Below are 17,881 nucleotides of genomic sequence, written 5' to 3'. Positions count from 1 at the left end.
TGTTAAAATCCAGTAAATCTCAATTGAATTAGGCTTCAGTGGCATATTTTACTTCATTGAAGCCTTGGTCTCCCAGGGATAACTTTTAGCAAACTCCTTCTTTTGCAATGCATCCACTGCCAGTTCTTGATGCTACTAAGGTCTCTGGTCCTAAACTGAGTACCCATGCCTGTCTCTTAAATATTGAATGTCAATTTTCACTGTAACTTCAATAAATCAGAATATTTTGCACACAAGAATAGCTTTTCCTTTGTCGTCCTCATTTCTTGAGACAGGATTTCTTTATATTGTTGATAATGGTCTCCATCTTGTCATCCTGCAGCCTCGGCTTAGTACTGGCATTACATACAGGTAAGTGCCACTACATCTGGCTAAGCGCTTTTGATTTTTAGTTGCTCAGCTTTCTCCCCCCATATTGATGGGAGCGATGACTTCCAAGCTTGTTACATGTTAGATTAGAAGGTGAAAATAAATGACTCCTAAAATGGCCCAAATCCCTGAATTTCTCTCCCCACTCGAAAATATCATGCCTACTTACTTCTAGAGGACTGGTTTCCTTTTCTATTAAGGTAACGGTCCATCATCATATGTGAACGCCCTCTTCTTAGACACTGTCTGTCTTGTGCTTGCTCAGTCTGAGCTGAGACATATGATGTGGCTCATTTTAGTTCTTTTTTTTAGTGAAAGAGAAAAAACTTTGGGACAGAGAGATGAATGACAGAGATGCACCCCCCCACACACACATTTAATTTCTAATAGAGGACGGCTAGAAATTTATGTGCGAATGGGGTTTGAAAAATAAGACAGCTCTAGAAATCGAAATGTTCCCTTTCATATACCTTCTGCAGAAACTGTATTCTAAATACTTCACACAACTTTCTATTTAAAAATAACAATATTATAGCGTGATTTATTTTGTGTTATTTATGAGGGTTTTCTTCCTTTACGTTGGTCTCAGTATTTTCAGATATGCAGTCATCTGGGGCCCCTCTTCTAAGTCTTCAGTTGTGTGATAATGTAGGTCTTTCCTCAGGTGTATCCTAGAGACAATGTTTTCTTACAAGGAGGTTTCAAAATAGAGGTGCCGCCAGGTGTGGTGATGCGCACCTGTAATCTTGGCATTTGGGAGGTGGAGGCAAGAGGATTAGTTACCACCTTCAAGGCCTACCTGGGCTACATCTTTCCAGGATTGCCAGGACTACAGATTGGCACCTTGAGACAACAAAACAAAAAGTATCAAAAACAATGGATTTGTTATATAAAGTCAATCTGTGAAGCATTAATTATAACATTAATTAATTACATTTTAGCAATGTAACTAATGTGCAGTATTAATTAGTTATTGGCTACGTTGAGGTAGAGCCTGTAGTACAGGCTCCATTGTTTCCTCTGTTTGTCTTGATCCTTATCCTGTATCAGCATCTCTTATTTGTGCTTGTTTTCATGAATTTACCTGTCTGTGCAGTAAAAACATGGGTGAAGTGAATTAAGCACTAACTCAAGTGTATAAAATACAAAGCACTTGGCTTTGAACTTACATGATCACCGCTCTGTAGAGGCTTCTTTTGAAGCTGGTAAACACAGCCCCGTGGAAAAGCAATATTTTGACTTCCTTTTTTTTTTTTTATTTATTAAGCCACAAAGAAATCTTGAAAGACCGCTTTTCACAGGATCCTAGAGATATTTTTCTGTTTTTTTTTTTTTTTACTTTTGGAAAACTAAAATGTGTATAAAGAAAGACAATTAGGCCTGCAGGTGACTTGATAGTTTGCCAGCAGAAATAAGCCTTTTCATATAGGCTGTGTGTGAACGTCTAGGTGTGTGGCTGTAAGCTGAGCTTTGGTCTGAGGGACCACTTTTAAGAATGTGGAGTTAGGGGTTGCTAGCATTGGAGAGCAAGGCCATTTCTGCGCTATTCTGGGCAGTGTGAAGTTTTCCATGAACAATCCGATGTTTTTGCTTGGGTTGGGATCTGTCTATTGATGTGTTCATCTCCGAGTCATCTCCAGAGGATGTGAGTACTTTGGGCATGAATGCTGTTTTCCCTTCTCATTTAATGGTCGAAGAAACTAATGTACAGTGAAATGATGTGGGCAAAGTCAGGGCAGTAAAATTGAGATCAGTGCTCACAGCGCTCCTGTTTGAAGCCTGTTGTTTCACCATTAGCGACCCCACCTTACTTGTGATGTTCTTGAATTCAGAATTAATTTCTTCTTTTGGAACCTCTAGGGCTCTTTATCTATCTCTGCCTCTCACTACATCCCAATCTATAGATTATGTATCAGGTATGGATGTATGTTTTCTCTTCACTTTCCCTCTGTGAGGACCTTGAAGACTGAGGATCCTATTTTTTAGTCTGCATGGAAATTGTCAACCCTAGCTCCTGAAGCTAATAAAAAAGTTATCTCCCATATAGCATCTGTGTGGCTCAGGTAATTATTTATTATATGTCATATGAATAAGAATTCACTGACATTATTACTATTAGGAAGGGGAAAAGCAGAGATGAGCTTTAGTGAAAGTCAGGGAAGGGATATTTACTAACATGTGACCAAATGCATCTTTGCCTCCTGTGTTTCTGGCATGAAATTTCAAGGCCCACAGAAAGAATTTTTTTTTTTTGAATCCAAAACAATCACTTGCAGCAGTTAGATGGGGAAGAATATGTCCCAGAGCTCTGGGAGGCTTTGTACCAGTTTTCAGCAGGCATTGAAGAGCTTTCTATTCAGCTAGCCCTTGATAGGCACATCTGTCTCAAACTTTTAACAGCACAAACCTCAAGTAACCTAACACCCATCTTGTGCCGATCCCAGCCCAATTCATACTTATCAGGTGAAAAACCGAGAGCCCCGCTGTGGTCATCATCGGCTTCCCTTCCAACCAGCAGGTCAGCACCTGACCTGTCTTCCTTCCCTCACAAGGTGGTTTGAGGGACTTGGAGTTTAAACTGTATTTTATCTCTGTGCCTTCCTTATATTGGTAATAGAATAGGTGGGCTGAAAGACAGATTGTGGATGAGAAACTGTGTTGCTCCTAAACTGTGAACCTGGCTTTGTACTCTTAAAAAACTCAAGTCTTTGAAAAATGACTTCTGCTGTCCTGGGTTGGGGTAGCTGCAGTTTCTGATGATTTTCGTCTTATGTTTGACAGAACTCCAGTTGCGGGAGCAGGGAAAAGCAGTGTAGGTTCTGTCTCCACTGTCTGCCCTTGTGTGTCAAACCCAATGATTAGTTCTCTATTAAAGTCGCAGTTGCCCTGGCTGCTTTCGGTTCTCTCCTTTCCCATTTTAAAAATAACGATCCTAGGTTACATTTATTTTTGTTATTATCACATCCTGTGGGCTCCATATATTTGACTCTAGCAGGTAACCGAGTGAATTAGATATCATAACACAGATGGTCAATATCTCGCTGGTGTCACCAAAGCTTAGGGAGTAGAGCTTGTTTGAAATATGGTAATGGAAGAATAGCTCCAATTCAGTAGGAACAGATTTTGTTTAGCGAAAAAAAAAGTCACAATAATCTTCTGCATCAATATCATTTATTCCTGCTCAGAAATCCAAAATCCTAAGAGGAGAATTTTCGGGAGACCATTGGAGTGTGAAGGAAAGGGGAAAGAGCAGATGTAATAATCCCGTGAAGATGTACAAAAAAAAAATTACTTGGCTCTAAAGAAGGCATAAACAATTTATTTGTAATTTAGGTCATGGACAGGTAGAATATATATTAAAAGGATGAATTTTAAAAAAATGAGAGAAAACTGGGAATGAAGTTCTTATTCACCCAACAGGGCAATGTCTGACGAGGGCTTTCCCTGCTGACCTAAATATATCTTCTAGAATTATTAAAATATACAGGCAATAATGCTTATTCTGTAGTTGTATTTGAATAAGAAAGATAACTTTTAATAAAATGGAAATTGTAATCTAATTGGCAAGGGTGTGGCTGTGTCTTTCAGTATATGCAATAACGAGGAAAGGCACTGGTAGATATAGTCACCATGCTATCTAGGTTCTGGAGAAATGGATTTCTGAATATTCAGAATGATTTCATGGCAAGATCAGACATCTCCAGAGGTTCCAAGAGAGGCTCGTCATATTCACCAAGGACTGGATGTAGTACGTAAGGCTCTGCATAGCGAGAAGTTGGTGGAAAACATATTTAAGTTTAATGTAGGAAACAACACTCTAACTTTTGAAAGTGTCCAAAGATTTAAATGGACTGGTATGGGAAGCAGAGAGTCATTCATCACAGGTTTTAGGCAAGCAAAAACTAGATGAATTCTTACCTAAATATTCCAGAGAAGAGCTGAGTATCAGATGAATAACTAGGCTGGATGACTTATTCTTTTCGATACCAGAAGGTGCCAATTATTGACAAAAACATTTATGACAGCACGGATTCTGTCATTTAACACAGCAGTGGCTAAAGCCATTCCCTTAATAAGTTTTTCTGTAAATTGTCCTTCAGATTCTCTGCCGCCACTCTAGTAATTACAAAAATTGCCAGTGAAAGCTTCTGGGTGCTCTCCTTCTCCAAAAGGTATATATATATATATATATATATATATATATTTAGTTTCCCCTGACTCAACACTTCTCCATCTAATGGGACATACCCCCGACAGAGCATAGGTATGGCTCTGTGTGGCTATCACCACTTAAACGAGGTGGGAATGTGCTTTTCAGCTACACAGCTCAACTCTGGAGGTCCCCAAATTAATTAGATACCGATATTTCTAGTATCTTTCCAATCCAGTCTTGTCAAAATTAGAAGATGATTCTTAGAAGTCTGGAAACCTGTTTTCATTCCTGGCAGAAATACAATAAACAAGGGACAACGGGATTTCCATGGAAGTTTTGTTTATCCGAGTAAGCACATATATTTACAGATGAAGTGGTAGGGAGACTTCCACAAGGCATGTTTCTCAAGCTTCTCTTATTAAACGATTAACCTAAAAAAAAAGCAAAGTGAAAATTTTCAGTCTTTACAATAGGCAACAGGTGTTGTATATCCGCGGCTGGGCAAACAGTGACTGACTTGTACACACAAAATGATCAGAGATACACAACCAGGTTCTAGAAAGTTCATAGATGTTCTGACCTAAGGTAAAACTCGGTATCCTTTTTAAACAACAGCACACTGCTCTTTATTTGTTCTACAATTAGTTAGAAAAGACTCAGACCAAAACCAAAGAGGAATTGACAGGTAACAGCTGGCCACTATGTTCCTGGCCTCTGCCTCTGATTTCCTTGCGCCTCCCAGAAAGAGAAGAGTTATAATTAGTGGTTATCTGCCACTTAGTAGGGAATAAGCTTCTTCATGTGACCTTTTGACTCTGTCAGTGTATTTATTCATTTTCCATTAATCCAGCAGCTCAGCTTTAAAAATATTTATGAGGTTGTGGCTATGGAACATAAACGTGACCGATACTGATGTAGCTTTTTATAGATATGGCAATATGATACTGTCTGGAAATGCATTCTGGGGAGAATTTTCCATATCTTTAGTTTCATTCTTATGGTCTTCAATAATTGCTCCCCAGATAAGATTCACAGTATACTGTTGAGAAAGGTGGCGATCAAAGGTTTGGGGAAAACATGTTTATATCTCTGTACCAATCAAAACAAAATTTATAGATGATTAGAGTTAAAAGAGTATCAGCTTTAAACGGGGGAAGTTTTAACAGCAGTGGGAATGAGGTGAATGTAAGGAGGGTGGAAGGGCAATGAGAAGACCATGGGTTTCAGTGAGTTGCTTGGAGTTTCTTTATTGGCTTTGCTATTTGGCAGTTCAAAAACGTGTTGTGCCATCCTCAGGATAAGTTTCTTCATAATCAGATACAAAGAGCAGTATCTGTTTTCCGGTCTTATTTGGGGAGAAGCAAGAACACATTCAATAATTCTGATTTAATTAGTGCTTGCAGTAGGAACAAGCTATCAACATTCAAACAGATCTCACAAGGTGGAAGAAAGCAGAGACATGGAAACTACATTTATGTTTTAGACAAGAACTTTGTTTCAAGATAATATTAGTGGGTAGAAGTTTGAGCAGACATGGAATGTATATGATTTTTACGTAACATCCAGGAGCTATATATTAGTTAAAAAGGGGAGCCAGTAAACTTTATTACAGGGACTTTGGAAAGTGACCTTAACCAAGCATGTGCCTTGACCATGTCATTTGTGAATAAAGCATGGCTGTCATCAACTCCCTGACGTGTTCCGTGGTGTTGTGTGCAAGCAGCACACTCAATCCAGCAGCCCCACTGGAGCTCCTCGTCTGGAGCATTGTTACAAAAACGCACATCTTTCTCCTTAAGAGAAAACACCAAACAGAGTACATTGAAAGAGTTCTAAAACAAACAGCGTCAACAATAACGAAAAGCCCATCCGTCGTCTTCAAACGGGCAAAAGGTGTGAAGTACAGAGAAAGGCTAAGAGATTATCACATATTAGAAGAAACTAAGAAAAGTAGCACTTAAATGTCATGCTGCGCTGGGAAAAAAAAAACAAAACAAAAACCGTTAGTGAGAAAACTAGGAAAATTTCATTAGGACCTGCTGTTTGGTGAATGGTATTGTAGTCATTGATTTCTCTGAGTCGGAGCTTTGTGATCAGGTCAGGTAAAGGAGTACTTTCCCAGGAAGCAAGCGAGGAAGAAACAAGAGCTCTTAGTATTATCTTTCCAACCGTTCCATACATCTAAATGCATTTCAAAATGAAAACTTTAATAAACCCAGTCTTCAGGGATTCTCGTATGCAACCAAGACTGAGGACTCTAGTTTAAAATGGACTTAATTGTCACCAGAAGCTAGCTGTCACTAAACCTGGCTGCAATGTCATGCATGGCCAATTAACTTGCTTGTAAGCAAGTGTGATGCATTTTTCAAAGTTTCCTTGACCTTGGAGTGTCTTTAGAGAGAGTGATAGTGAGCATATTCAACATACAGTCTTGGAAAGGATTAGTAATCAAAAGAGACCTCTACATGATTTAGCAAGAGGAATCCCCCTCCCCTGCCACACACACGCACAGGTAGGGAAGGAAATTATAGAACATTCTCTACTTTCTTAATGAACTTTCCATATCAAGAATATCAATGACCTTCACCTCTCTTAAATGCCTGAGTTCTTTCTGATTTTGTGATATTTTTAAGATAAAAAAGGGATGTACTTTAACTTGTTGTATGAAGGGGGAAATCCCTTTCGTAATAATATTTCTAGAACTGAGAAATTATCATAGTTTAATGGGAAGGAAGGATGCAAAGAAGGAAGTAAAGACAAAAAAAAATATTTGTTTTCAAAGCCCAAATTTAGAAGAGTATTTCTTTTAAGGAGTCAGTATTAAATAGATAATAAATTAAGTAAGAGTTCCTTTATTTCATATAAGCACAAGAGAGTTTAAGGAGAGATGGCTGTTATTATGTGCCTGTCTGTAAGATACTAATCGCAATGTTTATAGGCATTCCTGCTTCATCATTTGGAATAATAATTCTATTCAGTTTTATAACAGCTTAAAGCTCTTACTTCCTGCAGAAGGATCCTCAGATAAGAGTGGTGATTTATATGTCTTAAGATGAAAAATTTTAAGTGTTTTTATGGAAACCATTGAGGATTTTCACTGGCTGATAAAGACTTTTAATCTGTAGATGCTGACGTCAAAGCCTGTACTCAGAACATAATCCAGTTGTCCCTGTCAGTTGACCCACATCTTCGCTCATGGTTTCTTCATCATTTCTCATGTGGTATATGCAGTGTTAACACGACATCTTCTTTCTCTTTTTAAGTGTACTTGATATAGAGTAGTTTCTAAATATATATCACTATTTTTAAGTTGCCTTTTTTTTCTGAGAAGATTTTAAAAAAAAGAATAGATTAAGGAAAAAAATGCCACACCCAGTTCTGGAAAAGCTCAATACATAAACTAGTTCTTCCTTATCACTTGGGTATTTTGGCCTTGCTTTTGATATACTAACGTTTAGTGATCATTGCTGACTAAATGAATACACCCCCCCATTTTTAATCAACACCCTCAGTTCTTTTATCCCTCTACTCCTCCATCATGGCCTACAGTAGCCTGAATGACCTACATGACCTCGTCTTTACTTGGGTCCACATAGCTCTTTTCCTGAGCACAAAAGCGTCGCTGCAGTGAGCTCCACTGCTAAGTTGACTTTCACTATAGATTATTACACCCCTCAAAGGGCCTTTGGCGTTACTCAGAAATCATCTCCCCAGAAACTGTGCCTCCCTACCCAGCATGATTTTAATTTCAAACTTGCAATTTTCACACCTCCCACCCTCTCATTCTTAACTGAATACCTCACTTCATGTTTCATTCAGAAAATAGAAAACACAGAATGAAAACTCCATCTGCCCACAACTAAATCTAGAAAACTCAGTTCATTTGCCCTCATCACTGTAATGTCCCCACCTGTTACTATGGGAGGCCAATGTCTCTACTTGTGCCCCAAATCCCATCTCCCCATGTTCAAGGACACATTTTCTGGTCTTGTCGTCTACATCTCTTCTTTTGCTCCTCACCATCTCACAGCAATGAAAACACATCCATATACATCCTTTTAAAATGTGGTTTTCTAGGATGACTTTCCCTTCTGCCATGGAGATTTTTCTAGGTCTTTTCTGCGCCTCATTTTAAGAATGCTCACATGCTCCTTTCTATCTGCATCTCTCCTCCTTACATGCTCTTAATCCCTCATTTTCTGCTTTCTACTTTTCCTTCCTTCAAGGTGGGGTATGTTGACTGTTTGGTCAGTTAGGTTGAGTTCGTGTGGGCATAACTGGGAAAGCCATTGCTCTAAAATTCAATCCATCAGCCCTGGTTTCGGTCCTTCAGCAAATGAGTATTTGGTTTCTAATCTAGGTTCCCATTCAGAATTGGAGAAAAAGAAAAGAACACCACCTATTAAGCCTTGGATAGCATCTCCACTAATCTGCTGAGTGTTCTGGGAAATAAGAAAGAAAGGACTCGATATTGAGACTAAATGGGAAGACATCCTTTTGCCAGTGACCAGTTATTTTACAGAGTGAATGTGGATCGTGTTGATTTTTAACCCTAGTGGCTTATATCAGCTAAATATGCTTCCTGGCTCACAAGCAAGATGATCATGGTTCTAGAGGCATCAGTGTGCACAAGCTGAACAGCAGTCTGGGGCAGCAGATGCTGACCCAAGTCAGGCAGGTGCAGCTCTGATCTAAATGGCATAGCCAATATGTGGATTAGATTAAGTGGAAAATAATCTTTTCATCCTAATTAAGATATGCCTCAAAACAAGCAGATCTTTAACATATGGAGTGAAAGTAATTGAATTGGAGAAACTCAAGCAATTGACAGAGAAATGTGTCAGATGGCAGACAGAAATGCAGAACAGGATTCTGAGTCAAAATAACAACTAGGGAGTTTGGTGCAAATTTTCCAAAGGGGGAAAAATCGAGAAATGTTTTGTTAAGTTTTGAATGATTCCCAGGAAAACACATTTTTTTAAAAGAAATTTTGGTGTTTAAAGTTAACTATTAGATATTTGGAAAATTTACTCGTGAATTACATGAACCATCCCATTTTCTAATGGTGTTTTTTTTTTTTTTTAGCTCTAATGTACATCTTGAGCACAGCCATTGCTAACTCTTTCCATTGCTTCAACCAGGGTCCTAGGCAGCAGCATCTCTTACCTAGGCTATGGCAGTAGTATTCCAATCTCCCTCCGATTCTTCCCCCTCAGGAGTATCCCTCTACACAAATGACAGAATGACCTTTTGCATATGTAAATCAAATCATACCAGTTGCCTGCCTGAAATCCTACAGTGGTTCCCATAGCAATTATGTAAAACCCACATTACTTCCCATTACTTGCAGGGATCCTATGTAATCCCCTACCGAACAATCTCTTATCATCTTTTCTTTAGACGATTATTCTTTGGCTATGCCCCAGCTCATTTTGGGCTAGCAAGTTATATTCCTTTTGACCTGAAACCCTTTCTTTTCCTTTTTCTCTCCATTTACCCATTATTTCTAATGTTATCTCCTCAGAAAGGTACCATTGTCTAAAGTAACACCCACCCTCTTATTCACACCTTCTTCCTTTTTTTCTCTTCATATTAAATGTTGTATTTCCTTTGGCAGACAGTCATCATTTGCCACAAGAACAACCTGACACCGATAGAGTTACTGAATGGTTGTCCTGTCTGAAAACCGTGTTCATTTTCTCCAAATAATTATGCAATAGAACTGTCAAGATTATACATAAAGCTGGCTTTGCTCATCAAAGCAGCCGTATGCATGGATCTATCTCATGACTAGCCGTACGACATAGATCGCTACATGGAGGAGTCCAGGAATGACCATGAACACTTTCTGCTACCATTGTCTTTATCCAGGGGCAGAAAATGGTCTGTTTGAAATGGTTAGCTAACTAAGAAGAAGCCAAATTTGTAGCTCACCTTTACTTTGAAAGACCAAGGTATTTTTTCTTACACTTTAGACTCTAGGTTAAAAGTATAAATCCATAAAATCAATGGAAACTGCATTTCATGGTTTTTGTTCCTACCCAAAACCTTTAATGAAAGACATTGAAATCCAGTTCCTTTGTAAGTACTTATTCAGTGATAAAAACTAATTGCACATTGGCTGAGAAGGTGACACTTGTATCTTTATTGATATTTGTATTGCAAATTGGTGCATGACATACTTTTGTGTCATAGAGATGACTAGTAGCAGGAGGTGGATTTCTGGCAAGCCACCAGGTATCCTGGAGACTCTGGCTCTTCACAAAGTATCTGGAATCTGTGTTCACCTTGCTACCGCCTGTGATGATTAATATTGATTGCCCACCTAAGAGGATCAAGAACAGTGGTTCTTAATCTTCCTAATGCTGTGATCCTTTAATACAGTTCCTTGTGTTGTGGTGAGTCCCAACTATAACATTGTGTCATTGGTACTTCATAACTGTAATTTTGCTACTGTTATGAATGATAATATAAATATCTGATATGCAGGCTATCTGATATGGGAACCTCCAAAAGGGGTTGAGTCCCACAGGTTGCGAACCACTGGTCTAGAATCATTGATGAGGCCAGCTTCTGGACAGCTCTGTGATGGATTATTCATATTAGGTCAACAGAAGTGTGAAGACCCAATCAAAATGCATAGAGCCGTGTATAGATTCCACACTTGAACTGGAGATTTAAAAGGAGATACCAAGCTAAGCACAGACATTCTCTCTGCTTCCTGACTGTGTACACAATGACCCACCACCTACATATAGCTCCTGCCGTCATACCTTTCTGGCCATCATCGACTCAGTCTCCTACAACTGGGAGTGAAAACAAGTTCTTCCTTTTTCTGCAGCCTTTGTCAATTGTTTTGCTGCAGCAATGAGTCAGAACTAGCAGCCCCTCTGATGCACAGCCACAGCTCTATTGCCTTTCTTGCATAGTCCTTACTTTGAAGGCCTCTTGCTTGCCTGTTCTTTTGCTTGGTGCTTGCTTTGTTCTACTGGAAGGAAAGCAGCTGCATGAGGACAGATCCATACCTGCTTGGTGGCTGCGTCACTCACACCTAGAACTATGACTGCTGCTTGATGAATGTTTGTTGCCCTGGTTTCTGAGCCATCTGCTTTTGAATATCAAATTCAATGTTCTGTAGTCAACTTAGCACAATTAATCACATTTCTTCCTTAGAGTTTGTTTCCAAATGGCTTCTGCCCATTGAAAGCATCAGAGGAAAACTGAAAGGCTGGGGAAGGAAGGAAAGAAAAAGACTCTTGCTTTTCATTTCTCTGTTTCTTCTCTCAGCATCTCTGCTGTGGGAAAATGGCCTGTATTCTCTGAATAATTTTTAAATACATGCTGATTGGCCAGTAGCCAGGCAGGAAGTATAGGCGGGTCAATGAGAACAGGAGAATTCTGGGAAGAAGAAAGCCTGGTCAGCAGTCCTGTCCCAGGCACAGAACAAGCAAAATGTGACACTGCCTCACCGAAAAAGGTACCAAGCTATGTGGCTAACATAGACAAGAATAAATGGGCTAATGTAAGTTATAAGAGTTAATAAGAAGCCTGAGCTAATGGACCAATCAGTTTGTAACTAATATAGACCTCTGTGCCATTTCTTTGGGACTTAACAACTGTGAGAACTGGGCAGCACAGAAAACTCAACCAACACACCTCTGTGGTGATACTGCTTCACCCTGGTAGTTCCAGTTGATTCAGCCACAACTGCTTCCGATGTACAGGTTTTCACTCCGTCAGTATTAGTCTCAAGGTTCTCTTTCATATGTACCAAAACCAATTCGGCAGCCTTCTCAAAGTCTGTGACTGAGCTGCACAGTTGTCTTTTTCTGAGTGAGGAAAGACAAAATGCAGCAGCATATATAGCTTACCCCTTTTAATAGTCACGGTATAAAAGTGGGAAAGAAGTATATGTAAGAAACATATGCCACTTAGCCCAGTGAATCAAAAATATCATCTAAGTTGGGTATAGTGACACAGGACTGTAATCCCAGTATTTTGAAGGGATACACAAGAGGATCAGAAATTTGAGGCTATCCTAGGGTAGGTAATGAGTTGGAGGTGAGCATGGACTACATGGGATAAACTCTCATAAAGTTAAAAAAGTCTTAATCAGTGTAAAAATTAGTGCTGATTAATCCTAACTCTTTTGCCATATTCTGTCTTTAAAATCTGGTCTTTTTTTTTTTTTTCTTCCAGCTGAGCTAACCAGCCACATTGCCCATGCTGAGAATGCCCCCGTGGCTAGTTCTAGCCATATTGGTCAACACTGGAACATTTCCAACAGCTTTCTTTGCTTACCATCCCAGGTAAGGAGGTAGCCTTCTGCTGTTATGACTTCTATGACACCTACATGTTTGCAGTTCTGCATACCTATCAGTCTAACCTTAACTCCATCTTAATAATGAGTGTGCTTTCTGTTTCTTAACGGGATCCTATCTATTTCTGTTTGATAAAGTAGTGATGGAATGAGAAAAAAAATGAGATATTTACAGAACAAATTGTGACACAGGCAAAATGGCTTTATTATATATTAGGAACAGGGAGGGAAACGGAGAAACCCCAAAGGAGGAGATTGTGGAAGACTGGCCAGGTAAATTGAAGTCTTTTCACATTGAGCTTGGAAGATTTTGCCTTTCGTGTGGACTGTGGACCACACTGCAGTTTGGTCACTCTCTCTCTCTACTTCCTTTTTCCCTTTCACATCACAAAGAGAGATGCAATTATTATCTGATGGATTTCGGCCAAGGCTTTTATAAAAGCACAAGATGGGTTTTTGGAATTATCCATGTTTAACATCAAAACAAGTTGTAATATCTTTGCCCTTAGCAATCTGGGTAAATTTTAAAATGTTCACCCTTTGTGGGCCCTGTTGTCAGCTGCTGGCTTGATGTAAAGTTTATATGATTAAAACTTAAAGACACACAAATTGATAAACAAAGAGCTATCCATTTGCTTGGTTAGAGTAGCATGGAATTAATTTAATTATGTTCAACTTATCAACTACATTCTGCCAAATTGCTTTTTTGTGTGCAAATACAGCTTTGGTGGTCAGTGTATTTTATATTAGAGACTCTGAATATGATTGCAAAATATTTCTTTTCACCATATGCTGTATGCCAAGAAATGAAACTGTATATCCACGGATTTGTGAAGAGAATTATTACTGCTATTGTTATTATTAATTATTGTTGTTATTTTAGGAGCAGAAAGCAATGGACTGAGTGATTCTGATTTCATGAAATCAAGTCAGAGGGTGTAGGAAGTAGCTCTATCAGCAAAGTATTTCCAAGTATGCCTGAGGACCTGAGTTCAAGCCTCAGTACCTAGGTTCAATCAACAATGCTGGCCCAACGTTTTTATAACCCAACACTGGAGAGACAAAGATAAAACACTCCCTGAATATCACTGGTTAGAATAAATTATGATGCCCTAGTCCTAGAAATAGACCCTGTCTCAAGAAAGAAGAAAAAAAAAGTGGGTGGCCTCCTGGAGAATAATGACAGCCAAAGTTGACCTCTGATCTTTGCATGCATGCGCGCATGTGCGCGTGCACACACACACACACACACACATACACACACACACACACACACACACACACGCACACTTTAGGCAACAGTCCTGTTCTTATAGTTCCTGTTACAGAGCTATGAATTCCACCCTCACTTGTTTAATCATATTTCCCTATTAACCTTCCATTCGTTGGTGCTCTCATTTTCTGATATTCTTTTGCTAACTTTTCTTCTCATTCTAATGTGAATAATCATTTTGTTTGTTGCTTAATGAGTTTTTTCTTCAAGGATGGAAAAACCAAGACAGATTGAATAAACTCTCTCTCTCTCTCTCTCTCTCTCTCTCTCTCTCTCTCTCTCTCTCTCTCTCTCTCTCTGTGTGTGTCTGTCTGTCTGTCTGTCTCTCTCTCTTCCTTCCCTTTCCTACTCCTTAGTCTCTCTTTGCATTTGTTCTCACATCTTTTCTACAGATCTGTTTCCGTGTGACTGCCTCATTATGACTTTCTGTAAATTCCCAGTCTTTGTTCCATTTTCTCGTCTTTCCATTTCCATTAATATAAGTTTTCAGCGGTTAAATCAAGACTTTTCTCTTTGAGGCAGCATGTGAACTTTAGTTAATCCTACGTGAATGCTCCTTTATTGCACTGCTGCAAAAGGCAGGAGGGAGATGCGATGCTAGCCATCCCAGAGGGGTCAATTTGGTGTCTGATCAGAAGTCAGATAGGCCCTGTGCTTAGTTCTTTATTAAGACTGGGAGATAAAGGCTCTTCTTCTCAAGTAACAGTGCCCTGAATTTACACAGTGCCCTTTTCCTGAGGACCCCAAAAGAATCTGGGCACATTTTGCCCACACTCTTATGGCGTCCAAGGAAATAAATGCTTGCTAATATACCTGTGTGCTGAGGAGAAACACTGTGGGGTAAATAGGATTTGCTCAGTGAGACGGAAACAGCTGTAATAGTCTCGCTCCTCCTTTCAGCTCTGTTTGGTCTTCCAGGGAATCTGTGTTTGGATGAGCACTCTTCTTGTGTACTCACTGCAGGCAGACGCTAGCTTCCTTGGCAGGACTGCATGCTATGCAAATCAGCAGCTCTGGGAGATGCAAATCTCACAGGCTGAATGGATTTTCTGTGGGCCAAAGGGCACTTAGAAATTAATTGCAAAGCTGCCCTATGACATTGTTGTGAAGTAGGTTAGCAACTTGCCCAAAGTCACTTTGCCTATGAATGTTGGGCTTGAGAGAGGAGTGCCCCTTTCTGAAAGCCTTCCTTCGACCCTATGACTGTACACCAATTTCTAACTTTTCTTTACTGGTCAGTCCCAGGAACCAAAACGCTGACAAAACATTCCTAGTTGTACTAGGTAACCTAATTTGCATAGAAAAGGACTTATTCACGGCTCCTCCTTCTCTGGTAGTCTCTATGGGCTTAGCTGAGCTGATTCCACACAAATCTGAATTTCCTCTCTTGTGAAGGCTCTCAGGAGACTATGTTTAACTCTTTTGGGCTAAAGCAATTAAAGTCGTGCCACCTTTGTGGGGTTTTCTGCCTGCGGCTCTGAGCACATCGTATAGAACCACAGAGTTGAGCAAAGTGAGGAAGAGAAATTTCTCTTCTTTATACCCAACACATCTGTGGGAGTTTTAAGGTGGCTTCCAACAACACAAAATCACTCGCTTGAGGGCCAGGGCTCCCACCAGCTCACCTGGGCACGGGCTGAATTCCAGGTGTAAGCAAGGCTGAGACTCTTTGTTGGGAGCTTTTCACTTCTTCCTTGGCTGGCAGCTGAATTATTTCAATCTTCTGCCTCCATGGTCTCCCTCCTCTTCCAACCCTCCTCAGAGTCTTCCTTACAAGGATGTTCATGATTACATTGTACGTCCGTCCACACAAATCAAGATCAGTTTCCCCTCAGAGGATTATGAGGAACACAGACCTTCACTTCACAATAGAAGTACTCTAGACTCAAGAGCAGTGAAACCAAGGTCGTTTATTTTATGATGTTTGCAAAGCCTAGGCATCAGCTCAGAATGGCAACGGTCTGACTACCTTGTCTATTGCCATGCCTTCCCTATCACGATGGACTGTCTCTGTGGAATTGTAAGGCAAAGCACACTTGTTCTTCGTTAAGTTGCTTTTCTCAAGGTATTCGGTCACAATAAAAAGGTAGCTAATACAGAAGGGTGACTCTCTGAGAAAAACGAATTCAGTAGAGAAGTCAGAAGAGTTAGGGAATGAGTGGTGAAAATGACTAAGTTATATAAAAGAATGACACTAATTAGGGGACATATCCCTGAGGAAGACTGATTCTCTTTTCTCTGTGGTCTTTAATTATCTGTAGCTCTTCACCTAGGGATGGGCCCCTGGTCAGTTGTGAAAACATGTCCATATGAGCAACACGAAGTAGCCTCAGCAGGCTGTATTGATATATTTATCCACATACATGTAACAAGAACAATGAAAAAGAGGCCATGAGTTTAAGTGAGAGAGGAGGTACATGGAAGAAGTTGGAAGGGAAGAATAATATAAACAGTGTCCGTATGTAAAATGTAAAGAATTGAGAAATTATAAAACTACAAAATGGGATTTTTTTTTTTTTAAATTTCATATAGCTGGAAACTTTTCTCTGTCCCGCCTATTGACCTTGGACTCTCTTCCACTCGCTGGTTCCTGTAGCCCCTTATAAAATAATCATAAAGAGGCTTAATATTCATTATAAATGGATCGCCAATGACTCAGGCTTTTTACTGGCTATCTCTTACATATAAATCAACCCATTTCTAAGAATCTGTGGCCTGTGGCTTACCAGTAATGCTCTGGTATCTTACTCCTGCTGGTATCTTCGTTGACTCTGCCTTCTTTCTGTATTCAGTTTGGCTTTCCCACCTAGCTATATACTGCCCTGCCATTGGCCAAAGCAGCTTTAGTCATCAACTAATAAAAGCAATACATATTCACAGTGTACAGAAAGACATCCCACATCAGTTTTGTCTAAAATAATTCAGGTAGCTTCTTTTTTAAAAGTTGTATTCCAGTGAACACTAGACAATTTTTAACCTACTCTTAGTGTTTGTTGTGCTCTTCCTACTCCACTAATCAGAGAATTTTCTGGTTCGCCTCTATGTTTGCCAGCCTATATCCAAAGGCAATAATGGAAGGATATTGCTTTTCTCAGACTCAAACCTATCAATATACATTTACTGGATTTATACTTTTGACCATTCTGAGAAGCAGTAAAGAAATAAAGTTCTCTGGAGTATCCTGTGGGTTGGCTTGTTATGTGGGACTTGGGGGAGATTTTTCCTTATGAACGACTCCCTTGCCTCTTTTCCCTTCATGTTATATAATTGATATTTTTAGTACCCTGTGGCATCTACATCTCTTCAAACGGCTGTGCTACTTTTATTTCCTTAAAAGGGACTCTCAGGGTGGTATGTTTAGATTTTCACTGTCATTCCTTTTTGTTTCTTTAGGGTTCAAACTATTTTCCTTCTATTTTTTGCTCTCTGTGGTTGAAGTAGTAAAAACAAAGACGGGAGGATCCTGGAAACATTCTGAAATTAGCTACCATTCATCTTCTGTGGAGAAGTCTCTTAACAGAAAACAGAATTCTCCTACAGATTCCATGCAAATGTGAAAAGGGCCTCAGGGTATTCTCAGATTTGGGGAGGGCTAAACTCCTCCAGGCTTCTGGTTGGGCTTGAAATGCTTCACTTCTGTGTTCAAGGAAAGAATCCTGGGGTGTGAACTCTAGTGAGAACCAGTATAGAAATGTCTTTGGATTTCCTTAGAATCAGCACCTAATTCAGAAACACATCAGGTGCCCTAAGGCCTTCTTCGGTACTT

This window comes from Alexandromys fortis, unplaced genomic scaffold (assembly GCF_014885135.2).
Source record: "Alexandromys fortis isolate MF-2015 unplaced genomic scaffold, M_Fortis_MF-2015_v1.1 scaffold_116, whole genome shotgun sequence".
NCBI classification, from domain to species: Eukaryota; Metazoa; Chordata; class Mammalia; order Rodentia; family Cricetidae; genus Alexandromys; species Alexandromys fortis.
This window is presented reverse-complemented; position numbering follows the sequence as displayed.